The 9497-nt window shown below is 35.4% G+C and overlaps 1 protein-coding gene across 3 annotated transcripts in view; it reads left to right on the plus strand.

Moving 5' to 3' along the window:
* Window positions 1-9497, plus strand: part of Prkg1 (protein kinase cGMP-dependent 1) — a 1168403-nt gene that overhangs the window by 805164 nt on the left and 353742 nt on the right. The gene's annotated exons all lie outside the window — the stretch shown is intronic.

Genomic DNA, 9497 nt, shown 5'->3' on the forward strand with positions numbered 1-9497 from the left:
AAGTGCAGGACTACCATTTTCCCACAACATGAAGAACCTTTGCTAAAGGAGGTTGTATTTGTGGATTTGTTTTTAATAGAAGTTAGGACTTTGTTCAGCTTGATAAAAGGATCCATTTCAGATTAGATTTGGTTGCAGGGGTAGGCTAATCTGATAAGTAGAGCAAAACCCAGGAGAAGCAAGGTAATTGAAAGCATATGAAGGAAAGGTTTTGGAATAAGTTCTGAATGTCAGTTCATCTTGCTAACTAAATAGAAAGCTGGGGTAAATTCTAAAGAAGAAAAAAAAAAAGGAAAAAGAACCTTTTTTTTTTTTTTTTGGTACGGGGGATTAAACTCAGGGGCACTTGACCACTGAGCCACATCCCCAGCCCTATTTTTTTTTTTTTTTTTTTTGTGGTGGGGATTAGAACCTAGGGCCTTGTGCATGCAAAGCAAGAACTCTATCAACTGAGCTACACCCCCAACCCCCTAATTTGTGTTTTATTTAGAGACAGGGTCTCACAGAGTTAGATAGCACCTTACAGTTGCTGAGGCTGGCTTTGAACTCTCGATTCTCCTGTCTCAGCCTCCAGAGCTGCTGGGATTACAGGCGTGAGCCACCACACCAGTAAAAAAGAAGCTCTTAAGAGTTAGAATTCATTCATTTATATAGCATATGTGTGAGGGCAATTTTAGTAATGCCCATTTTCAGGTAAGATAAATGCAGCCTGAAGAAGATTTGGTTTTCACCCAACGCAACTCAATTTATAAAATTAAGGAACAAGCCTCCAAACCCAGTTGACCTGGTTTCTGAGCCCACATGCTGTAACAAAGGCTGCCTTCTAAGATCGAGCTTACCATATTATGGAAGAATAACATGAGGATGAAAAGCAGAATTTACAAAAATGACAGCATTTGTCAACATGAGCAGAGCGAGTTTGCCTCTAACTGGCTCCCAGGTGTTATAAAATGTAATTGGTTGCTACTTCTTTACTTCAACTATGCCTTTCCCAGCACTCTAAAACAGCAGGTGCTTTTAAAAATCACCAGAGTTGTTACTATTTTCATATTTATTCAAACTCTTTTTTTTTTTCATTAAAAACACACAGCTCTATTGCATTAGTTTCTTTTAATGTTTTATTTGGTTAGAAGTCTTAAGTGAACTATTTTTGTCTACATTTTGTCATTTTGGAATAGATAATGACAGTTGGTCAGATCCATGCCTTACATCAGCTTCTCTATATTTTAAAAAAATGTCTCAAATATAGACAATTGAATATAGAATTACAGAGCATAGGAAATATACTATCTACCTTAAGACAATGGTATATCTTAATTTTGTGAGTTGTTTATGAAAACCACATTTATTTTAAATAACAAATTTTGATATTCTCACTCATTTATGTAGTCCAACATCAGAGTTTCTATTCAGTATCTGTGTTTCTATAGTCATATGGGCAGCTGTATTGTGATGACAGTAAAAAATGAGATACATAGAAATCCCAAGGTACAGTTCCTGGCATGCAGGTGCTTGGATATCACCAACATCATCGATATCATGTCACTGACATTATCATTTTATTATTGATAGTATGCAGTTCATCCCTATACTGAAGACTAGGTACCTCAGAAATTAGGAGAAATCTAAGATTATCATCCCCATAGTATTATTCTTCTTTTTCTTTTTTACTTTTCCTCATTTCTCCATTGTGTGCCACCTCCATATTTTCTATCCTTCCTTACTCTCCCCAGAGAGATCATTAGGAATCAACCATGCAGCACAGGGTACATCAGGTTTATCAGGCTGTGATATCCTGGTGCCTGCCCCAGAGAAACACTTTCAAGTAAGTAGAAAATGGAGGCCAAGGACTAGAATGGTCCACCCAGTGCATTCCACACTGCCTAGCAAGAGTGGCCTCAAGATGTGATTCCTTAAGGAATCCTCCTTACTCTGATAGCATTCACCTGCCTCCGTTTGAAATGTACATATCTCTTGTCAATGGTAGCATGTACGCGCTTGTGTGTGCATGTACCTCTTTTTAAATTCTTTTTTTTTTAATTTTTTTTTTAAATTTTGAGACAGGATCTTGCCAGCTTTCCATGGCTGACCTAGAATTTGTGGTCATTCTGCCTCAGCCTCCTAAGTAACTGAGATTACAGATGTGTGCCACCATGCCTGGCCCTTGTCAATGGTCTTTGTTTACATTTTTAAACTGCCTGACTACATCTGAGTCATATTTTCACAAAACTTTTTATATTTTTATCTCCCTATGCCACCTCAATCTTAACTTCCTCTTTAATGTTCTTCCCTTTATCCTATAGGTTACTTTAGGTTCTTATCTAACTCCAAGTCTGTTCTTTAGCTCTGCTTGTATTTCTGCATATGAACCATTCTCTGGATAGTTCATCCACATGGAAAGGACTTACCTGGCACTCAAGGAAGTTACATGTCACATCTCATCATCCTCAAACCTATGGCATTTTTTTCCAATGGAAAAATGGGAAATGTCCACATTTCTCCCAGAATTGGAATATTTCCCATTAATTGGATTACATTGGCCAGCCGTCACTGTCTGCCTGGAATTAAATATGGTTTCTGGGACATAAGACTATCTGTATTAAAGTAGAAATGTCCTGTGTAAACCAGAATAAACTGTGGTCACCCCATTAAAGAGAGTATCACCAATTGATTCAAGCTGGCAGGAGAGATGAAATATATTTCTCATTACTTTTTGGTCATAGCGTCTCACAAGGTGTGTCATTCATAGGTTACAAGTGTAAGATATACTGAGCTCTAGGTTCTCTTGGCCTTCAGAGTAGCTGGAGGTTTGGGGCAGTTGCCTTTCTCTGAAGGCAAACTCATGTATGTACTCCAGGTGTTGATAAATGTTATCATATTTTATGTGTGTCATTATGTTACATGTTTTTAAACAGCTAAAAGTTTAGAAGGTACTGCATTTTACAGTTCCTAACACAGTAGATAACATGTGAGCAGATCCACTGACTTGCATGTAGAAATCACAAATTATGAATTTTGTCTCAAATTCTTTTAGAACATTCCTTGTTAAAACATTATTTTAGGAGGGGGGATAGGAAGGGTAGCAGAATACAATAGACACTAGTATGGCTCTATGTATAAACGTGGCTGTATAACCAATGTGATCCTGCAATCTGTACACGTGGAAAAATAAGATTATATACCCCATTTGAATCAAATGTATGATATGTCAAGATCATTGTAATGTTTTGAGCAACTAATAAAAAAATTAAAAAACCCATTATTTTATACTTTATTACACAGATATCAGTTTTACCAAAGTAAAAATCATATTCACTTAAAATATGGCATTTCCCAGGAACTTAAAAATGATACTGAAGATTAGGTATATTTATGATAAGGTAGGCTCATGACATGTTGGTGTCTCAACAGAAATTTTATTTCTCCAACAACAGTGTGTTTCAGACAAAATACTTATCTCTGCATCGTTCACTTAGTGTGAGCAAAGTAAAGACACTGGAATAAAATGTCTGTACACTCCTGTCTGCTTAGGAAATAAATGTCTTGTCTTCATCTTGATATCGTTTCCATAAATCTGATATTATTTTAATATTTATTCAACAGGAAAATTTTTTTCTTGTCTTTTCATTTTTTTCATGGATTATAAAGCTATAAATAAAACATGCTACCAGTAATTTCTCTTGTGCCAGCAATATTATGTAATATCAATGAAAGCTGAATTTTGTTAAAGGCAAGACATTTATACTGTACACCAGCTATATTGGTGAATTATAAGGGGATTTCAAGTTTCTAACTGAAATTTATAAATAGTGGAAGATTTCTGTATAACACAGAACACTTTAATTTCATAAAAATTATAATTATTAATAATTCATATGGTAAATATATACTGTCTGTTTTTAAAGTGATATGCTATGTCCTGAGTAAAATATGCTCATGATGGAATTAGATTAATAACATAAATGTTTTAATATTTATTTTTTCTACCATTATATAGTCTTGTTGTCGTCAGTTTTTTTCATTGCTGTGACCAAAAGACCTCACAAGAACAATTAGAGGAGAAAAAGTTTATTTGGGGGATCATGGTTTAAGAGGTCTCAGTTCATAGATGGCTGTCTCCATTCATTGGGGCCTGAGGTGAATTAGAAAATCACGGTGGAAGTATATGGCAGAGGAAAGAAACTGGGAACATTGCATCAGGAGGCAGAAAGACTCCTCTCACCACTGACAAAATATATGCCCCAAAGGTACACCCCCAATGACACATCTCCTCCAGCCACATCCTACATGCCTACAGTTACCACTAGGTTAATCCCTATCTATGGATTAATGCACTGATTAGGTTAAGCCTCTCATAATACAATCACTTCACCTCTAACCCTCTTGAATTGTCACACACATGAGCTTTTGGGGATCACCTAATATTTAAATCATAACAAATCTCATATAATTAAACTCACTATCAGAGAGGTGTTTGTTACCAGTTTTATAATTCACATCATGATTGATAAAGCTATGCTTTTCTAATAGTAAAGATTTTTCCCCCTCATTTCTATATATACCATCCTTTTGGAGGCATTAAGCATTATTTTCATTTTGACATTATTTTTCAAACTTAAAAGATAAATGACTGATGATTACATAGTTAGGCTTTGCCTCCCTTTTCCTTACTCTGAACTATCTATTCAGAAATCCACCTTATATAGGAAAAAATGTTCTTATTGTGGAATTTCATTTAGAATTTTGGTGAAAGATCTCAATTAGGTCTGTGCATATATTTTGAATGACATTAAAACTAAACTGAAAATAATATTAACTCCCTGGATTTGCCCTCTAAGAACCTGTTACTTGGGATTCAGGTCCTAGTGTTTAAGAGTGGTTTGGCACAACTTGTACTGAGGAAAAATGTATGATTTCCAGTCATTTTGTTTCTGACTGAAATCTATCTCTAGGCCTTCCTTCTATTCTTTTCTTTACCATGCTATACTTGATTTTAAATCTTAAAATACATAATAAGCATTAATTTTAAATAAATTGAATATATGTAAATATATATATATATATATATATATATATATATATATATATATATATTAATAGGAATATAAAACATAATGTAAAGATTACCATCAGTATAATAATGATTTCCAATGTTGAAACTTATGCATTATTTCATTTTAGTTACTTATATCACTGTTTTAGCAATCTTCCTTGAATCACATGATCATTCAAGTATGACCTTATATTCCATTTGTTTCTTAAAAGAAGTAACAGACTTAATTAAAATAGTTGTTGGGCTGGAGATGTACTTCAGTGCTACAGCATTTGCCTAGCATGTTTGAGGTCATGGGTTCAATCCCCACATACATACACACATACATGAACACATAATTGGAATAATTATTGATGCATATGTCCATATGAAAAAGTTATCAGCTTACTTGTGCTTATGAGATTATATTAGCTTAAATTTCTCATTATACAGATGAGTATAATACATTTCATTATTCATTTAAAATTGAATTAAGAATTTTCAGTTGTGATGTAGTATTAGAAAATTGAAAATAATAATTTTATTTAAATAATAAATTATATAGATCTTATTGGGCTACTTTTGAAGCTCCATATATATGTGCCAATCTGCAATTTAAAGATCCATTAGTATATATAATCCATGGAAGAAGTAAAAGAAATATTGTTAAAGATGATTGTTTTGAAGATGAACATAATTACAACTCTCAGAGAGGAATGAAGAATATTTTAAAGTACCTGCTATTAGCTTAAAGCTTCTTTAACAGAAAGCTCAAAAGAAACAAAGCAAATGCCACAGACAATTTCTAGGACTAATTAATGGTGAGATTTCTTTTTTATTAACTTCCTGCTAAGAAGTTACTTGTAAATTTGATGTGTTTATTTCTGATCATAAAGTATATTAATTTAAAATATCTTCACTTTTGTAATGGAATTAAGCTTAGTATTTTTCTTAATAGACATGTTAAATACCATAAAATTCTATTTAGTTTCCCAAGAACTTGGTGTCGATTGAACCTACAAGTGTTTGAATACTTGTTGCATGCATTTATTCATTCATTAAGGAAAACTTCCTTTGTGCCAGAAGATGTGCTTTGAAGTAGGTTCGCAGAGTTAGAAACAAACAGCATCTTCCCATAAAGGATGCCTTGCTTCACACACATCTTGGTGTGATGGAGGAGACATGCAATTATTTTAGAATTTAATGATGGAGATACAGAAGAAGGTTTTATGAAAAGTTACCTACTCCATTCCAAAAACTGGATTAAGGCATGGGAAGTGGTTGGTTCAGAGAAGACCTCTTAGAAAAGACTGTGCCCTGTGTTCAACTTTATTAAATTACCTAAAATGCATACAGGAGAAAGGAAAAAAAAAACATTCTTTAGAATAAACAGGAGTGTGGAGACATATAATGTTTAGGGAATTTCAAGAACAACATTCCTGAATGTCAACTATTAGAAAGGAAGAGGCAGATTTTTTTCAAGACACCAAAGGACATTGCATCCTCTGCTAATAATCAGGTTTTATCTTATTAGGTACATAGATAGCCATCCACAATTTTAATTAGACAAGGGACATGGTTGGATGTGGATTTAATAAAGATCACTCTGAGTTGGGCACAGTGGCACACACCTATAATCCCAGTGGCTCCAGAGGCTGAGGCAGGAGGATCACAAGTTCAAAGCCAGCCTCAGCAACATAGGTAGGCCCTGAGCATCTTAGTGAGACTTTGTCTCTAAGTAAAATGTGAAGAGGGCTGAGGATGTGGCTCAGTGTTTAAGTGCTCCTGGGTCCAATCCCTGGTACAAAAAAAAAAAAAAAAGTCACTCTGAACAATGTGGAGAAAGGACTAACTGAGGGGAGAAAGGAGGCTTTGTGATAGGGAAGGTGAGAAATGACAAGAACAAGAACATGATCTTGGACTAGGGCAGTGGGAATGGAAAGACATAGATGGATGTGAAAAAGTCTCAGGAAGTTCAATCAACTTAGGAAGTTCAATTTCAATTAATGAAATATGGAAGAAGCAAATGAAAGGAGTCAGGGAACCGCAAGGTTGAGTGACTGGTTGGAGGTGATACTGTCTGGGAATTGGAAAATCGGAGAAGTAGCAAAGACAGAATGGGAAATCGGAGAAGTAGCAAAGACAGAATGGAAAATACCATTATCTGGTATGTTAAGACAAATTCTGTAGATTGAGTATATCACAAAATTCTATTGTTTTAATTGCAAAAACTTGTAAAATTCATCAAGGTCTAAAGAGAAAGTAAGATCAAGGTCTAAGAAGAAAATAAGATAATGTTAGAAAACAAACACACAATTTTCAGTACCATTTTATTTTTTAAAACAATTTTGTTTTAAAAATAAAACCTAAAGTACCATTTTTAGTTGTGTCTTTCCCTTGACTACACATATAAATTTCCTCCAGTTTTAAGGTTTTGCTCATCATTGCATACCCAGGGCCTGTGTTCCTCAATATCTAGTGAATAACTGTTCTTAAATAATTATTTGTGGAAGGGAAATGCAATGAAGAATAATGATTAGCAGCTGATTTGTTTAAAGTAGTTCTGCAGCATAGGCAGTCAGAGTTTAGAAAATAAAAATTCTGACAATTTTAGAATGAGCAAGGAAGACTTTTGCAAGGTTGTTTCTTGATAACTTTCTAACCAGCATTCTAGGAGAAGAGAACAAAAGTGAAAGCAGAAACAACCATTGCTGTCCATGGGGCAAAGGGAGTGCCACCCCAACTAGAATGGGTCATGGAGACAGGCTAGTGGGTGGTCTATTCAGAAAGGGACTTGAAAATTGAGGGAGTTCAGCTTTGGTGTGGAAATCAGTATGGTTTGTGGCAAGGAGACATCAATAAGTAGCAAATTAAAAGCAAATACTATTTCCTCTAAACCTTTCTATATTCCTTTCTTTCCATTTGTAAAAATACCCAGCCTAGGAATTCTGAGAGGCATGTCTTCCCTGCCCCTCCTATTATTACCTCCCTATGATAGATCTTTGTAGCTTTACAGTGTCCTAACCCATTCTCAGTTTCCCTTAAGGATTCTTCTTGGTGCAGACATAATTGGAGAAATCCCTACTTCAATAAAATGTTATCTATTTCCCTTGATCCAGACTTGTCAAACATGTACCAGCTCCCTGCATAAATAGCATAAACTTCCTTGAAGTCTATGAAACCTCAACACCTATATTAATATTTATTAAGTTACTAGGACAAGAAGTTTAAGGTGAGAATTCTGCTGAGGATGTCAAATATAATCTAGAATCTATATTATAATGAGTGCATGTAAAAGGAAGGAGTTTGTTGAGTAGGCAAAGCTAGAACAAAGGATAAATTTGTTTTCTAATTTAAATGTGCTTAGGGCATTTTCCCAGGTTTGTTTTCCAATGAATAATTTTATTGCTCTATTTGTATTTATAATATTTATTGGGTCTTTCTCTTTTATGGACTGATTGTTTTCGAATGTTTTCAAACTAAATCTTGCAATACGATTTTCATTCTATGAATATTCAGTTTCAGTATAAGCATTTCATTTTGATATTAACATGTTGTGATTGCACCTTTCCTATTTCTTTCTTTGCTTATGAAAATTGATACCACCTAAGCTGATCTCTCTGAATGAAGAGTCTCTCTCAGTGTGTAATCATAGGGAATGTTCTTTGCATTTCAGGTGTAGGATGCCACCTGTGTTGACTTTTCTGTCTCTCCTTTTCCTCTTTGTAAGCCCGTGTTCCTTCAGAGTCACCTTTTTGTTGATTGTCAGTCCCTTTGTAAATGCAATTTACAGCCATAACTGGGAGTCTTGCTGTTGTGTAATATGTGTTTCACCATTTTTATGCTCCAGGTCAACATAACTTGAAATGCAGGATGTTTTAGTCAACATTTTTACCATTGTGATGAAAAGACCTGAAAAGAACAATTTTAGAGAAGGAAAAGTTTATTGGGGGGGCTCACAGTTTCAGAAGTCTCAGTCTATGCCGCAGTCTGGTTGGGCACAAAATCACGAGCCACTCAAGCAGGAACAAAGTTTACTTTTTGAAACTGCCGCCAATGTCCGGTACCGCCCGGGCAGATTTTTCCACCCACGCGGCCTCCTCCCGGACCGCCGAGAGCTCCTCCCCCGGAACTCCCTCCTACTGTACTTCCCCAACCAATGGGAACTCTCCAGGAGTCCCGTAGCCGGCCTAGGTGAACAGCAGGAGTCCAATATCCATATGAATGCAAATCTTAACATAATCATATCATCTCAATGGCTAGCTGGCGTCACCTTTCGACCAAAAATGCCATGCATCATATACTTGGCTCTTAGCATCTCCCCCCTTCTGTTTAAGTAACAAGCAATCTGGCTAGGGACCGTGCCTGTTAGGTTTGTCCAATTCAACATATGGTTCTTACCCGTCATCGGAAAACTGACTTTTAGGCGTCAGCCTCCTGTCTTAGGTTGATACCACTGCAATTG

This window comes from Marmota marmota, unplaced genomic scaffold, assembly GCF_001458135.2.
Source record: "Marmota marmota marmota unplaced genomic scaffold, marMar, whole genome shotgun sequence".
Classification (NCBI taxonomy): domain Eukaryota; kingdom Metazoa; phylum Chordata; class Mammalia; order Rodentia; family Sciuridae; genus Marmota; species Marmota marmota.